Source organism: Triticum dicoccoides, chromosome 6B (genome assembly GCF_002162155.2).
Source record: "Triticum dicoccoides isolate Atlit2015 ecotype Zavitan chromosome 6B, WEW_v2.0, whole genome shotgun sequence".
NCBI lineage: Eukaryota > Viridiplantae > Streptophyta > Magnoliopsida > Poales > Poaceae > Triticum > Triticum dicoccoides.
The window spans coordinates 548,582,418-548,598,708 of record NC_041391.1 but is presented as its reverse complement, the minus strand read 5'-3'; positions in this window follow the sequence as shown (position 1 = coordinate 548,598,708).

Below are 16,291 nucleotides of genomic sequence, written 5' to 3'. Positions count from 1 at the left end.
TTCCACATTCCACCGTAGAGAGAATAATATATACACAAGTTCAATCTGGTGACGTATCTTGTGGCATGACATCACACCACTACCAAGCCTTTACTTGAATCGTTTTTTATTATACCACCTCAGCGCGTTTAGCGAAGCGGTTTCCTTGGCACGTCTTGTTGAAGCAGAGATCGTGTTCCCCTTATTCCGGGATTCTCATCAATACGGACGTGGGTAACCCAACCGCGCCATTGATGGTGGCGCTTGGGAGATAAGCGAGTTTTACCAGGCTAGTGGGGACGTATAGTCTTCGTCCGCCTATATATAAGGGATAAGGATTCACCTTTTCACCTATGCCTTCTTCCTCCTTTGCTTATCCATCTCCGTGCACTCGAGCTCCAGCGCCCAAGTTCGCACATCTTGCCTCGGCCTTCTCCGACCATGTCCGGAGCAGGAGGTAAATGGCTGGCCTCCACCGTTAAGGAGGAGCACATCACAAAGCTGCGCAGCGCCGGATACCTTTCCGGCGACGTCGCGCACTGGCTGCCTGACGAGGGGCAGCTCATCCCCACCCCCGGGCCCCATGAGAGGCTCGTTTTCCTCCCCCACTTCCTCCGCGGACTGGGCTTTCCACTTCACCCCTTTGTCCGAGGGCTCATGTTCTACTACGGCCTGGATTTCCATGATCTGGCGCCGAACTTCATCCTCAACATCTCGGCGTTTATCGTCGTGTGCGAGGCCTTCCTCTGCATCCAGCCCCACTTCGGCTTGTGGCTCAAGACCTTCAATGTCAAGCCGAAGGTAGTGAAGGGCACTCAACCGGAGTGCGGAGGCGCCATGTTGGGCAAGATGCCCAACGTCCTTTGGTTCGAAGGGGCCTTCGTGGAATCTGTCAAGGGGTGGCAGTCGGGGTGGTTCTACATCACCGAGCCACGCGACCCTTCGCGGGCGGCGGCCCCCGAATTCAGATCTGGTATCCCCACGCAGCTCACCTCCTCGAAAGAGAAGGGCTTGCTGTGGGGCAATTCGAAGGAGCTGACAGGACTCCAAGCCTGTATCCAGAAGCTGGTGGACAAGAAGCTCAGGCTGGTTAACGTAGTCCAAGTCATGCTCGTCCGCCCGATTCTCCCATGCCAAGAACGGGCATTCAATCTGTGGGAGTTCGATCCGGAATAGCACCAGGCGCTGAGCGGGCTCTTCGACACAACATACGAAGGCGCCTGGAGGGTGCTGTTTAAGGGCGCCGAAGCCCCTGCATCCGCGACGGAAGATCGCGGATTCCACTCGCAGCATCCTGCTGACGAGGTAAGTGATTCTACCCTTTTACGGGACACTTGTTGTTAATAGTTCGACCCTAAGCGGGTTTTAATCTCCTTTTTCCTTTGACAGGAATGGATGAAGAAGGCCGAGCAGCTCATCTGCCCAGCTCCCATGCCAGAAGACCCAGTGGACGCCCGTCTAGCGGGGTTGCTGGTTCTGGCACCGCACGTGGTGCCGGAGAAGAAGGCCAAGAAGGTGGCCACGGGTACTCGAAAGAGTACCCGTTTTCAGGTGTCCGACGACTCCAAGGCGGATTCCTCTCCTGAGAATGAGGAGGAGGAAGAAGACCCTCTCCCAGAGGAGGGAGAGAGAAAGAGGAAGGCCTCCCCAACAGGGGAGGCCGAAGGGTCCAAGAGGGGGAGAACCATTCCCCCGGACAGTTCCGCCAACACCAACGTTGGCGATGAAGAGTGGCCCTCGAGGGCCAGGCCTCGGGCGAGATCGTAAGTATCCGGATCCCTGAATGATCTACAATTTCTTTCTGTTCACATAATGTCCTTCTAATGCCGCATACTGCCTGTAGTCCGGCCGACGATGATCTCCCTGCTTCGTTGAGCGGGTCGTTGGCGGCGTCGGATGTGGAATCCATTCCGACTGCCTCCACCCCTCGCGCCGCTGAGGACGCCGAGGTGGGATCCCGGGAGGGGACCCATCAGGAGGAGGCTCCGGAGGTGCCCCAAGGCAGCCTCCCGGACTTTGCGCTGGACTCTACGCCGGAACCTGCAGTGGTTCCAGAGTCCGGCAGGCGGCCCCTTCGCAAGAAGGGCAAGACCGTGACACCGGCGGCCCCCGTCCAACCGGAGGCGCCGGACAACTTGTTGGAGGCGCTCAAAGGCGCTTCCATCGAGGAAGAACACCGCACTATCATGAGTGCGGTGATTCAGAAGGTTCAGCTCGCCAAGAGCGGGCTGACCGAAGCCTGCAGCAGCCTTCTGATAGGCTTTGAGGTAAGAAGTTAAAATTATGTAATGTAATACCGCATAGATAGTAGCCCCTGATGCTCAGTTCGGTGCTCGGAAAGAAAAGCAGGACTGAGGATCTAAAAAGATATACGCAGGGTTGCTTAAAAAATATGTCAATATGGGTTTGCAGGCTGCGCTGCTGACCTCTGCCGCACTGGCTGCGGAGGTCGGTGCATTGAAGCAGGATCTCGAGCGGTCCGAGCAAGAGCTCGGCCGAGCCAAGAAGCAGCGCGAGGACAAAGAAGGTGAGTAACACCACTTTAAAGATTTACCTTACAGAAAAGGATTTAGGTTGCAATAAAAATGACAAGGATAACGTGGGTACTGCAGGGGCCACTAACGAGGTGGCAACCCTGAACGAGGCTGTGTCCGCGGCCGAACGTAATGCGGCCGCGGAACGGGCCGAGCGAGAGAAGCAGGAGGCGCGGGTGGCGGAAGTGCGGCAAGAGCTCCAGGCTCTCATGGAGAAGCATGAGAGTTTGGAGTGCGACTCCAAGACTCGAGAGTCCGAGCTCGCCTCGGCTCTCGAAAGTGCCAAGTCCGCCAAGGCCGTGGCCCATAAGGCCATTCAGGAGATTGAAGATGTGAAGAAGATAGCGGCGGGTAAGGCATTTTTCATGCAAAGCAAGCGTGTTAATGTAAACTACCTGACACTTACCCGCTTTCGGAGCTCTCCAGGGGCGTTTGCAGATCTACCGCGCAGTATATCCGATGCCGCCGCATTCTACCGTGGCCAGGAGGGGAGCTCAACGGAGAAGGTCTTCTGGTCTCAGTACGCTGAGGCCGGCCATCCGGTGCCCCCTAGCGACCAGCTAAAGCAGCTGGTCGAGCTTCACAAGGCGGCTGAGGAGGCCATGAAGGGCCTCATAGTCCGGCTGTGGCCTGGACAGGCCATGCCTGGGAGCTAATTCGGCCTCGTGCGGCGGCTGGTGGATGCGTACCCCTGGATGGAGGTCGTCAAGCGCTCCGCCTGTATTGAAGGTGCTCGTCGGGCCCTTGCCCGCGCAAAGCTGCACTGGGGCAGGCTGGATGCGGGGAGGCTTCTTACTGACCCGCCGCCAGCGGGCAAGGAGTATCGTACGCCCGAAATGTACTTTAAGACTCTCCTGAAGGGTGCCCGCAATATTGCGGATGAATGCCCCAGAGATGTAATTCTTGAGTAAACTCGCTATGTATTATCCTTTGCGCTGAAAACTTTGTTTAGATGCCCTTAAGCAACACTTGTTTAATTTAAAATATTACCTTCTGTGCGGCCGTTTATAAAATCTGAGAGATGGCAAGTCATTTGCTTCAGCTCCCGAGCCGCAAGTGCTGGGGTGTTCGGGATAGACTTGAGCACTCTTGTTCCCATTTTTGGGTCTGTCGGTGTCAAAACCGGCGGATCTCGGGTAGGGGGTCCCGAACTGTGCATCTAGGCGGATGGTAATAGGAGACAAGGGACACGATGTTTTACCCAGGTTCGGGCCCTCTTGATGGAGGTAAAACCCTACGTCCTGCTTGATTAATATTGATGATGTGTATTACAAGAGTGGATCTACCACGAGATCAAGGAGGCTAAACCCTAGAAGCTAGCCTATGGCATGATTGTTGTAATGGAGGTTATGTCCTACGGACTAAAGCCCTCCGGTTTATATAGACACCGGAGAGGGCTAGGGTTACATAGAGTCGGTTACAATGGTAGGAGATCTACATATCCGTATTGCCAAGCTTGCCTTCCACGCCAAGGAAAGTCCCATCCGGACACGGGACGAGTCTTCAATCTTGTATCTTCGTAGTCTTGGAGTCCGGCGGACGATGATAGTCTAGCTGTCCGGACACCCCCTAGTCCAGGACTCCCTAAGTAGCCCCCGAACCAGGCTTCAATGACGAGTAGTCCAGCGTGTATGTAGTCTTCGGCGTTGCAAGGCGGGTTCTCCTTTTAAGTTCCATGTACCGGCCGAACAGTGTCCGGCTTCCTCATCAATGTTGCACTTCTTGGCATCAACACCCAATAATGGCCTTCTTCCACGCGTCGCACGAATGCGAAAAGCCAGGGTATCCTTTACATTTTACCCCCTAGCTGTGCAAATAATCTGCCTATAAGAGAGGCAAGAATCCAGATCCAAATCACACCATCTTCTATCCGCGAATACTCATCGGAGCGCTTCTGACAAAGAATCCATCCCACCATGGACCGTCGCCGCGGCTCCTCTTCTCGCGCTCCCAGCCCTCTGCCAGGAGATTGGAGGAGATGCTCTATTTCGCACAACGAGCTGGTGATGCTTCAAGCGGGGGGATATCTCCCTCCGGCCTTCATGGTCCCGGTTCGAGCCGGGCTGGCCACCTACCAAGGTGGGAAGCAAGCGGAGGCTACCCCGAGCCCCAATAAAGGGGAGCGGGTATGCTTCGTCCCCTATCTGATAAGGGGACTCGGATTTCCTATACATCCGTTCCTCCGCGGGCTCCTGGAGTTCTACGGACTCCAGCTCCATCACCTTACACCCGCCTCTATTCTACATATCACGGGTTACGTAGCTCTTTGCGAGCTATTCCTGGGTATCGAGCCCCATTTTGCACTGTGGAAGAGGTTGTTCTTCCTAGTGCCCCGCTCTCACGAGGGGTCTATATATCAAGTGGGCGGCGCCGAAATATGGCGCATTGCCGGGACCAGATATCCATCCGGGACCCCCAAGAAGGCATCCGAAGACTAGCCTTCGGAATGGTTCTATATAGAAGACGCTCCGCTGCCGGACCCTATTCGGATCGGCCTCCCAGAGTTCAGCCCTGCTCCCTTGAAGAAACGCCTTAGTTGGCGCCCACGGAGCCCCCGACTGGAGGAAGACAAGAGCGTCCATTATCTGATGGGCCAAATAAGATTATTGGCCCACTCCGGGTTGACCATGATTGGAGTCATGGCAACATGCATTACGCGGGGGGTGCAGCCACTGCAGTACAGGGGGCACCCCTTGTGGGATTTCAACAGGGAAGACGATGCCACCCGTCATGGCCGCAAAGGACCGGATTCGGACGAGGATCTAGTGCAGATCCTGTCCGGCCTATACAAGGGGGAGAAGGAGGACTTCCTTCAGACGAACCCTTTGAATGGGTTCTCCATGAATAACCCCCGGCGCTGGGTAAGCGAACACTTTAAGGGTCTGACCCACGCTTTCAAAGTTTAAGCTTCTCATGTTGTGTCTTCGGCGCAGGAACTGCGCCGGACTGTGGAGGACATGATAAGTCCAGCCCCGCAACCCGAGGATCCGTAGAGATCCCGGGATCCGGCCTCCGAAGAGGATTCAGACATAAAGGTGGAGCTAATCGACAGGGTGTTCCACCAACTCAGCATGGATAATGCTTTAGTCGCCATTACGGCTGACTACCCCGGACTATATCCGGCTTCCCAGGTGATTGTGACCGAAGTCCTGACACCGTTCTTCCTTCTTTGTCTATTTCTGACCACCGTATACGATGGCGCTGTGCAGGAGACGCCTTCAGGGCGGGAAGCCGAGCCTGCGGCAGCTAACCAACAAAGGCCAGTCCGGACCAGTAGGCGGAAGAGGAGCGCAGTGCGGACTGAAACGTCGCCGCAAAAGTATAGCTCACAATTTACTACTTGGAGCAACATTCCTAGGAAGCGTTTGAGTGCTCATGACTTTTGTAGGAGAAAAAGCGCACGCCGGTGTCACACCCTAGTTAGCCATGCATTAGAGTATTGCATCATGTTTACTCTTTCATCAGAAACCTGAAATGGGGATGACAGAACCCCCAGTCCCCTCTAAAACCAATTAGGGTTTACTAAAAACTTTTTCAATGAACCTGAAATGCCCTTCTAAAATGCCCATCATTTTTGTCTTGGTTCAGAACCTCTGCCAAAAGTGATGCACATTTTCCTAGGCCATCTTAGGGTTTTTGAATTAAATCATAAATATTTGAATTTGGGCATTTAAAATTATATAAAATATTTAAATGCTCAAATATCTCCAAACTAAAATGTTTCATGTTGGAAATAATCCAACTATGGACCAGGAGTAGTTTGGTGATTTTAGGAGTTGCCTAAGTATTTTATTTAATTCAACAAAGTTGCAGAAGTATTAAAAAACAGAAAACAGAAAGAAATGGAAAAAACCTACCTGGCGCCCAGCACCCGGCCCACCTGCCGGCCCAGCCCAGCGCCGCTCCAGCGAGCTGCTTGCCGGCCAGGCAGGCAGGCAGGTGCCCGACGGCGACCGCAGCGCACGCCACGCACCTGCTCGCCGCCTCGCCGCTCCCCTCGCCCGGTGACGTCGTGGATCAGCCTCCCTCGCTCCCCCGAACCCCCAGACACCCCCTCCTCTCTCCAGCTCCTCCCCCTCGCGCTCCCCCGCCATGACCGACGCCACCATCGCCGTGCCGTCGTCGTAGCCATGCTCCCCGCCGCCCGTGCGTCCTCTCATCGTGTCCAGGAGCTCCGCCGCTGTCCACTCCATCGAGCAAGCCGAGCCCCGAGCGCTCGCAATGCCCGAGTCCACCGCAACGACCTCGCCCGAACCGCCGTCGCCGGAGATCCCCTTCAACGCCGTCGTCGCTCCGGTCCATCTCCGGCCACACCAAGGGCTTCGTCGCACTCACTGTGAGCTTAGCCATCTTCCCCTCCCTTCCGTTCTTGCTCCCGAGCCGTGTAGCAACCTCCCGGAGCTCAACCGCACCCACCGCCGTGGAGCTCGTCGCCGACGTGCTCCCGGTCACCCTCCGACCACTCCACGGTGTCCATCATGCTCACCGTGTCACTTAGCACCTAGCTAGCCACTCCCCGAGCCTCACCGACCCCTCTAGCGTCAAGTTCGTCTTCGGCCGAACCCCGGTGGCTGCCAAAGTCGTCGCCGGCGCCAACTCCGGCCACCCCGACCCCAACGGACTCCACCAAGAGCTGCGGCTCGTCCTCAGCTCCACTCCGGTGGTCTCCGCGACCCATTTGGTGGCCGAAACGGCCAAAACCACTTCCGCCGCCGCGTCGGGCTCGCCGGCGGCTAAACGCCGGTGCAGCCGACCCGGGTTTGACCACGGGTGGGCCCTGGTTGACTCCCCTGCGTCAATGACAGGTGGGGCCCAGCCCTGTTAATTAAACAGGTTTAGTTTTAATTAAACTTTAATTAATTTAATCACACTGACACGCGGGACCCACTGTCAGGTTTGACCCGGACGTCTTCCGTTGACCTGCTGACGTCACACTGACGTCAGGCTGACGCAATAATTGATTTTCTGGAATTAATCTAATATAGGAAATTCCAGAATATAGTTTAAACTTCAAAAATTCATAACTTTTATTCTGTAACTCCAAATCAGACAAATTATATATGAAAAATGATCAGAAAAATCCAATCTATCCATCTGTACTATTTTCATGCATGATTAAACAAGTTAACCTGATGTTTAATACAGAACAAGGAAAAACACTTTAAAGGGCCATGTTTGAGTTTGAAATTTGAATCTTTGATTCAAATTGGTTCAAACCCTTCTGGTCTTAGCTGCATTAGCCTAACACACTCATATTGCTATGTTTCATGCATGCATCATATTGTTGCACATTGTTTGGTGATGGTTGTGTATCGGTGTTCTTTGCGGCAGGTTCTGCCTCCGAGGAGTATCGTGATTACCCTAACGAAGAACCGTATCAGTGCATCGAACCATCAGACAAGCAACCAACCATTTGATCATATCGATACAATCCCATGTTCTCGCTCCTGCTCTCTTTTACTGCATTAAGACAACACGTTTTCAAACTGCTGTGTGCTACGGTAGTTGAACCCACTTCCTCTGCATGACCTGTCATTGCCACAGTAACTAGATGAAACCCACTAGCATGTGTAGGAGTTGATTGAGCCATATGTATGTGTTGTTCCTACCTTGCTATGCCTGCTATGCTTAGAGTCGTGTCAGGTCTGGTTCATCTGGGTGATGGGCTAGAGTGAAATGATTATGTCGGTAATGAGAGTGGTGTGGTGAACACGATTTGGTAAAGGTATCGATGAGAGGCCATGTAGGAGTACATGGTGGGTTGTTTCATTGAAGCCGACCTTAAGCACTGAGATCTGTATGTGTGATTTAAGAATCAGCTACTACCATGCATTGGGCCCGAAACCAATGGACCCTCTCGGCTTCTTATTCACCCTAGTTCTCCGTCCAGGAGTTGAAAGTAGTTTCTGGTGTTTGTAGCCTACTGGAGGCCGTGGACAGCACTGACCATAGGGGTGGGCTGTGATGCGGTAGGTACGTGGCCGGGTGTACCGAATACCCGTTAGGTATCTCGGGAACCCTGTTCACATCGTTCAGGGCCGTATGGGAAACCTCGGCCGGACTCCCTACGGATGGAACCTGGATAGGCGATAAACCTGGACTGGAGGCTTAGGTGATTAGGTAGGTCGTGGCCGACACCCACGTTGGGCTTCCGCTTGAAGGTTGCCGAGTACATGTCGTGTAAACGACGGTAAGTGGTGAGAGTGTGTATGAAGAAGTACACCCCTGCAGGGTTATCATGATCTATTCGAATAGCCGCGTCCGCGGTAAAGGACTACTTGGTTGCCTATACAGTTCATAGACAAGTAAATGGAAACTACTAAAAGCCTCAAGATAAGTGTGAGTGCCGAGGATGGCTCTTCCGTAGGAAGATGGAGGTGGATCCTCGGTAGTGTATTGAATTGGTGAGTAGTGGACTCGTGTACGCAAAACCATTTCAAGTTGGAGTCTCTAGGTTAGCCTAGCCAAGAGTCAGAGCTGGCTTGCTGCAATAACTCCACCAACCCTTCTTGATAATATGCATGTATGTAGGATCTGATGTAAGTCTTGCTGAGTACCTTTGTACTCATGTTGCTATAATTTACATTTTTACAGAAGACGCTGCAACCCCTTCTGATGGGTTCTACGTAGACGTTGACATCAATGAGTAGGCTAAGGCCCAGGTGGTGATCCTGAGCTTGTGAAGGACCTCGTAGTATAGCTAGGCTTTCCAAGCCTCTTTTATTTTACTAGTTGTCTGTACTCAGACAAGTTACTTCCGCTGCTAGTTTGTATGACTGTATGACTTGAATGCTGGGTCGTGTGACCCGTATCTTTGTGTATGTTATGTATGGCTCTCTGAGCCCTAAATAAAGTACTTGTGTCATAGAGTCATGTTGTGATGCCTTGTTGTATTCGCACATATCGGGCATATTGTGTGTATGTTTAAAATGCTTGGTATGTGTGGGATCTGACTATCTAGTTGTTTATCCTTAGTAGCCTCTCTTACCGGGAAATGTCTCCTAGTGTTACCACTGAGCCATGGTAGCTTGCTACTGCTCGGGAACACTTAGGCTCGCCGGCATGTGTCCTTCTTCGTTCCTGTGTCTGTCCCTTCGGGGAAATGTCACGCATTGAGTACCGGAGTCCTGTTAGCCCGCTACAGCCCGGTTTACCGGAGTCCTGCTAGCCCAGTGCTACAGCCCGGACCCACTTGCTGATGACCGACACGTTCGTTGCTGGGTCATGGATGCATGTCCCTGTAAGTCTGTGCCACTTTGGGTTTACGACTAGTCATGTCAGCCCGGGCTCTTTATCATATGGATGCTAGCGACACTATCATATACGTGAGCCAAAAGGCGCAAACGGTCCTGGGCAAAGGTAAGGCGACACCCGTGGGGATACCGTGCGTGAGGCCGCAAAGTGATATGAGGTGTTACAAGCTAGATCGATGTGACATCGAGTCGGGGTCCTGACAGCCGGACTGCGGGCGCGGAAGTTGCCAATCCGACCTCTACCAGCCAGGCTCCAACACCCGGTCTGGAGGGCGAGGCGAGCACAAGGCGCGAGCCGGACACTCCTCCAACGGAGGATACCGACAAACTGTCCGCCACCAAGTCTAAGGTGGAGAGCGCCATGAACCACAGGCGCCGCCGGACAGTATTTCATGACGCGTGCTTCTCCCCTGAGGCGTTAAATGCCTTTAACGTGGGGGACGCGCACCTCCGTGCTGCTCAAGATGGTTTTACCAGAGCCACGGAGCAATATGTAAAAGACATACGGGTAAGAGAATTTAATAGTTATATATGCCAGTAGCCCCCGAGACTTAAAGTAGTTATGTTAACTGATTTAAGGATCATTTGAAACGCAGGATCTTACCGAGAAGAATACCCAACTGTCTCAGGAGCTGCAAGAGTGCAAGGCCCAACTTGAGGCCGCACTTGCTGCCGCAGGAGGAAACACAGAGACCCCTCCTGGTAACACATTTTTATTGATAAATATAAGCGCCGTGCGGCGTGCGCGCAAGTCTAATAATGACATTGCAGGTGCCGCCGGACAAGATCCGGACAGGCAAGAATTACTGCGCCAGCTGAAGGCTGGCGAGAGGGTGCTGAATAGGGTGCAGCAAGAGAGGAACAAGCTCCAGGATGCCCACGCCAAGCTCGGGGAAGAGCTGAAAGGTGTTCGGGTCGAGCTATCTGGCTCCGTTAAGGAGAATCAGCGGCTTTGTCGCGGTATCTATAGTAAGTGCTTAAGCGAACTCCTTTGAAAAGAAGAGTTCGGTGAGGAAGTCAATTGACAAAATATGTCTTGTAGGTATACTCACAGGTCGCCCTGCGGAGGAGATGCCCGTATCAATGGGTGATCAACTTCCTGAGCTATTGCAGCTGCTCGAGCGAGTTTGGCAGGCAATGAGCGGCGCCGTTCAGGCTTTATGGCCAGCCCTCTCCCTACCCGAAGGCCTTGGGGAGCTTGCGGAGAAGCTGCAGGGAGTGCGGCAGCGCTTCCGTTTATGGAAGATTTCTGCCTGCCGCCAAGGTGCCAGGGAGGCTTGGGCCATGGTGAAGACGCGTTACAAGAAGGCGGATCCCAACCACATGGCCGAGGTCGGACCTGTGGGGCCCGATGGGAAGGAGATCCCTGTGAGTTTAGTATACGGACAAGTAGAGTTGGCCGCTAAATTTTCCCAACGGGACTGTAAATTAGACAGCCTGTTAGACGGGATTGTGGAGGAATACAGTCAGTAGATTTGACAATGTATTTTTAAAATGACATGTGAAATGCCTTCTAGCCGGATTGTAGATCATTTGTCTTTGCTGACCTTTTCGCTTCAACCTCGGGACCCTAGAGTCCGGAGTGTGTCCGAATACCTTCTTGGTTAAGAAACAACCAGGGTATGCGTGGAGACCAGGCGTAGGGGTCATTAGTGCTTTATCAGACAAGTGCCCAACTAGTTATGTTATATTACATGGTTAGTAAGAAACATCTTCCAGGGAGAATGGTTCCGTTAAGGGTTCCTTTCCCTGGGAGGCATGCCCTAAAGTGCATGTCCGGACTACGAAAAAAGCAGAAAAACATCTGGGGGCAGATAAATAAGTAGGTAAAAGATCATCTTTCAAGTCACCAACCGAATGTTCCCTTAAGAACGCTAGCTTTCGGCTTCACCCAGTCTGAGGTACACATCCGGCTGACCCGGCAGTAACAATCGCAGAGGTGCTCCCTTTACCTCCTAGCCGAACAATCGGGAACGTAGGGGTAAGCACAGGAGCCAGGCAACCCAGCTTGGCCAAAACTTAATTCATATCGATGCATATAATGATGAGTAAAAGGTACATGTGGAAGCTTGACACATATGTTGGGCATGAAGCCCTTATAGTTGAGCTTCTAAAAAGGAAGCCCCCAGGTATAATGAGTGCGGATGGCACATCAGGTGTATGCGGACAATGCGCAGGTAGGCCCTTAAGGGCTTTTTAGTAGAAGGGTTAAGAGAAGAAAGAGAAACAAAAGACAGCCGAAGTGTAAAAATTTGAACGGGGGAAGGGGACGAACTCTTAGTACGGCGCTAGGCGTAGAATCTTCGGAGGCGGGCTGCGTTCCATGGGTTTGGCTCGAGTCGGTTGTCCGACGCATTTCGTAGACAGCATGCTCCGCCGGTCAGGACTTGATCGATAATGAAGGGGCCCTCCCATTTGGGCTTGAGCTTGTCCTTTTTCTTGTCCGGCAAGCGTAGAACTAGTTCGCCAACGTTATAAGTCTTGGCCCGTACTTCTCAACTTTGATATCTTCGAGCTTGCTGCTGATAGAATGCGGAACGAGCCTTGGCGACGTCGTGTTCTTCCTCCAATGCGTCCAAGCTGTCCTGCCGATCCAGCTCGGCCTCTCTTTCTTCATACATGCGCACTCGAGGTGAGTCATGAATAATGTCGCAGGGCAGAACTGCCTCTGCGCCGTATACCATAAAAAATGGTGTGAATCCGGTAGTACGGTTAGGCGTTGTCCGCAGCCCCCAGAGCACAGAGTCGAGCTCCTCTACCCAGTGCGTGTCAGATTTCGTAAGTGACCGCACTAGTCTGGGTTTAATGCCGCTCATTATGAGACCATTTGCTCGTTCAACTTGACCGTTGGTTTGAGGATGATAGACTGAAGCGCAATCGAGCTTAATGCCCATGTTTTTCCACCATGACTTAACCTCATCGGCCGTGAAGTTCGTGCCGTTGTCGGTGATGATGCTGTGGGGGACACCATAACGATGAACTACCCCGGATATAAAGTCTATCACTGGTCCGGACTCTGCCGTTTTAACTGGTTTGGCCTCTATCCATTTGGTGAACTTATCCACCATGACCAATAGGTACCTTTGCTTGTGGGTTCCCCCTTTAAGGGGTCCGACCATGTCAAGCCCCCAGACCGCGAACGGCCAGGTAATGGGTATGGTTTTGAGGGCGGTGGGTGGCATATGGCTCTGATTAGCAAAGAGCTGACAACCGACACATCTTTGGACTAAGTCCTGAGCATCTGCCCGGGCCGTCAGCCAATAAAATCCTGTACGGAATGCCTTTCCTACAAGGGCACGGGCTGCTGCGTGGTGTCCGCCTAGTCCGGCATGAATTTCAGCCAGGAGGTTTCACCCTTCCTCTTCGGAGATACACCTTTGAAGGACTCCGGTTGTGCTTTTCTTATAAAGTTCTCCCTCGTGGACCTTGTAGGCTTTAGATCACCGGACTATGCAGCGGGCCTCATTTTGGTCTTCGGGAAGTTCCAGCCTAAGCAAGTAGGCTCAGAATGGCTCTGTCCACGGGGCGATTACTGCCATTATGTCGTGGGCTGAGGGTGTTATGTCATCGGCTGAATCGCCGATTGGCGCGGTTTTTTCCGGTTTGTTGTTTCCGGACTCCTCTTCCCATAGTAAGATTTTTGGAGGGACAGCGTCACGTTTTGCGCCGATGCGTGCCAGTACGTCGGACGCTTGATTATTATCTCGGGCTACGTGATGGAATTCAAGTCCTTCGAACCGAGCTGACATTTTTAGGACAGCGTTGCGATATGCTGCCATTTTCGGATCCTTGGCGTCAAAGTCTCCATTTATTTGGGATATTGCGAGGTTTGAATCCCCGCGCACCTCTAGGCGTTGAATGCCCATGGATATTGCCATCCGGAGACCATGTAAAAGGGCCTCGTATTCGGCTGCGTTGTTGGAGTCCGTGTACATTATTTGAAGTACGTATTGGACTGTATCTCCGGTCGGGGACGTCAATACGACGCCATCCCCCAGTCCAACCAACGTTTTAGAGCCGTCAAAGTGCATAATCCAATTGGAGTATGCGCCGTACTCTTTAGGGAGTTCGGCTTTGGTAAGTTATATCGCCGAGATTTGTAAGTTATATCGAATGGTAAGAGCCAAAACTTGTGACTTGATAGCTCGCCGAGGTTTGTAAGTTATATCGAATGGTAAGAGCTCAATGGCCCATTTTGCAATCCTGCCCGTTGCGTCGCGGTTGTTTATAATGTCATTGAGTGGTACTTCAGAGGCCACTGTTACCGAACACTCTTGAAAGTAGTGTCGGAGCCTCCGGGATGCCATGAACACCGCATACGCTATCTTTTGATAGTGCGGGTAACGGGACTTGCAGGGGGTTAAAACAGTGGATACGTAGTACACTGGTTTTTGAAGAGGGAATTTATGTCCTTCTGTCTCTCGTTCAACGACGAGTACCGCGCTTACAACTTGATGTGTTGCTGCGATGTATAACAACATTGGTTCGCCCAGGTTGGGCGCAGCCAGGACCGGATTTGTTGCCAATATGGCCTTTATTTCTTCGAGTCCAGCTGTGGCAGCATCCGTCCACTCGAAGTGTTCGATGCGCCTAAGGAGGCGATAGAGGGGCAATGCCTTTTCTCCTAGACGGGAGATAAAGCGGCTTAGAGCCGCCACGCATCCAGTCAACTTTTGTATTTGCTTGAGGTCTTTTGGGATATCTAGCTATGACAGAGCTCGGATATTGGCTGGGTTTGCTTCAATTCCTCTACCGGATACAATAAAGCCCAGCAGCTTTCCGGCCGAGACGCCGAAAATGCATTTTTCCGGATTCAACTTGATGTCATATGCTCTGAGGTTGTCGAATGTGAGCCTCAAGTCGTCTACTAGAGTTTCGACGTGTTTGGTTTTGACGACTACGTCGTCTACGTATGCCTCTACTGTTTTGCCGATCTGGGTGGCCAGACATGTTTGAATCATGTGCTGATATGTTGCGCCGGCATTTTTAAGTCCGGAGGGCATCGTGTTGAAGCAGAATGGTCCATATGGAGTGATGAATGCCGTTGCGGCTTGGTCTGCTTCCGCCATCTTAATCTGATGGTATCTTGAGTATGCGTCAAGGAAGCACAATGAATCGTGTCCTGTAGTAGCATCGATTATCTGGTCGATGCGGGGGAGAGGGAAGGGATCCTTTGGGCAGGCCTTGTTTAGGTCTTTAAAATCGATGCATAGGCGCCAGGATTTGTCCTTCTTTGGTACCATTACCAGATTTGCTAGCCAGTCCGAATGTTTGATATCTTTGATGAATCCGGCTTCCAGTAACTTGGCTAGCTCCTCTCCCATTGCCTGTCTTTTGGGTTCGGAAAATCATCGAAGAGCCTATTTGACTGGCTTGAATCCTTTTAGGATGTTTAGGCTGTGTTCTGCCAATCTGTGTGGGATTCCGGGCATATCCAAGGGGTTCCAGGAGAAAATGTCCCAATTTTCCCGAAGGAATTCTCGCAGTGCGGCGTCTACATCAGGGTTCAATTGTGCCCCGATGGAGGCCGTCTTTGGTGCGTCCGTTGGGTGGACCTGGAATTTTACTATTTTGTCCGCTGGTTTGAAGGAGGTGGACTTGGATCTCTTGTCGAGTATCATGTCGTCCCTATTCACCATAGAGCGCAGCGCGGTGAGTTCTTCTGCCGCTAGGGCTTCGGATAGTGCCTCCAGGGCTAATGTGGCTGTCTTGTTTTCGGCGCGGAGTGCTATGTCTGGATCACTAACGAGAGTGATTATTCTGCCGGGCCCAGACATTTTGAGCTTCATGTACCCGTAATGGGGTACGGCTTGAAAAATTGTGAATGCCTCTCGTCCTAGTATAGCGTGATATCCGCTGTTGAACGGGGCCACTTGGAACGTGACTTCTTCGGATCTGTAATTGTCCGGTGAGCCGAACACCACATCGAGTGTGATTTTTCCTGTGCAGCACGCTTCCCGGCTAGGGATTATTCCTCTGAAGGTTGTGTTGCTTCGCTCAATGCGGCTCCAGTCTATTTCCATTTTTTGAAGGGTTTCCTCGTAGATGAGGTTTAATCCGCTGCCGCCATCCATGAGGACCTTTGTAAGTCGAAAGCCATCCACTATTGGACTAAGTACCAGTGCTGCTGGTGCTCGGGCCGTTCGGAATTTAGGTTCGTCACTGGCATTGAAGGTGATGGCGGTGTCGCTCCATGGATTTGTTGTTGCTACTTGGTAGACTTCGGCGAGGCTGCGGATTGTTCGTTTCCGCATATTTTTTGATGCGAAATTCTCGAAGACTGTTGATACCGTACCAGTATTGTTGGAGTGGTTTTCCGGGGCTAGAAGCTCCTCGCCACTTTTGGCCACCTGCCGTAATATCCAACATGCTCGGAGGCTATGTGTTGGGATGGCGCCTTCCGTACTGTGAATTTTACAGGGTCCGCTAAGCCATCCCTCCAGTACAGTTCCGTGCCCTCTCTGGGGTTTTTGCTTTTTGATCTTTGTGACAGGTGCTTGAGTGTAATGCCCCTTCTTGTTGCGG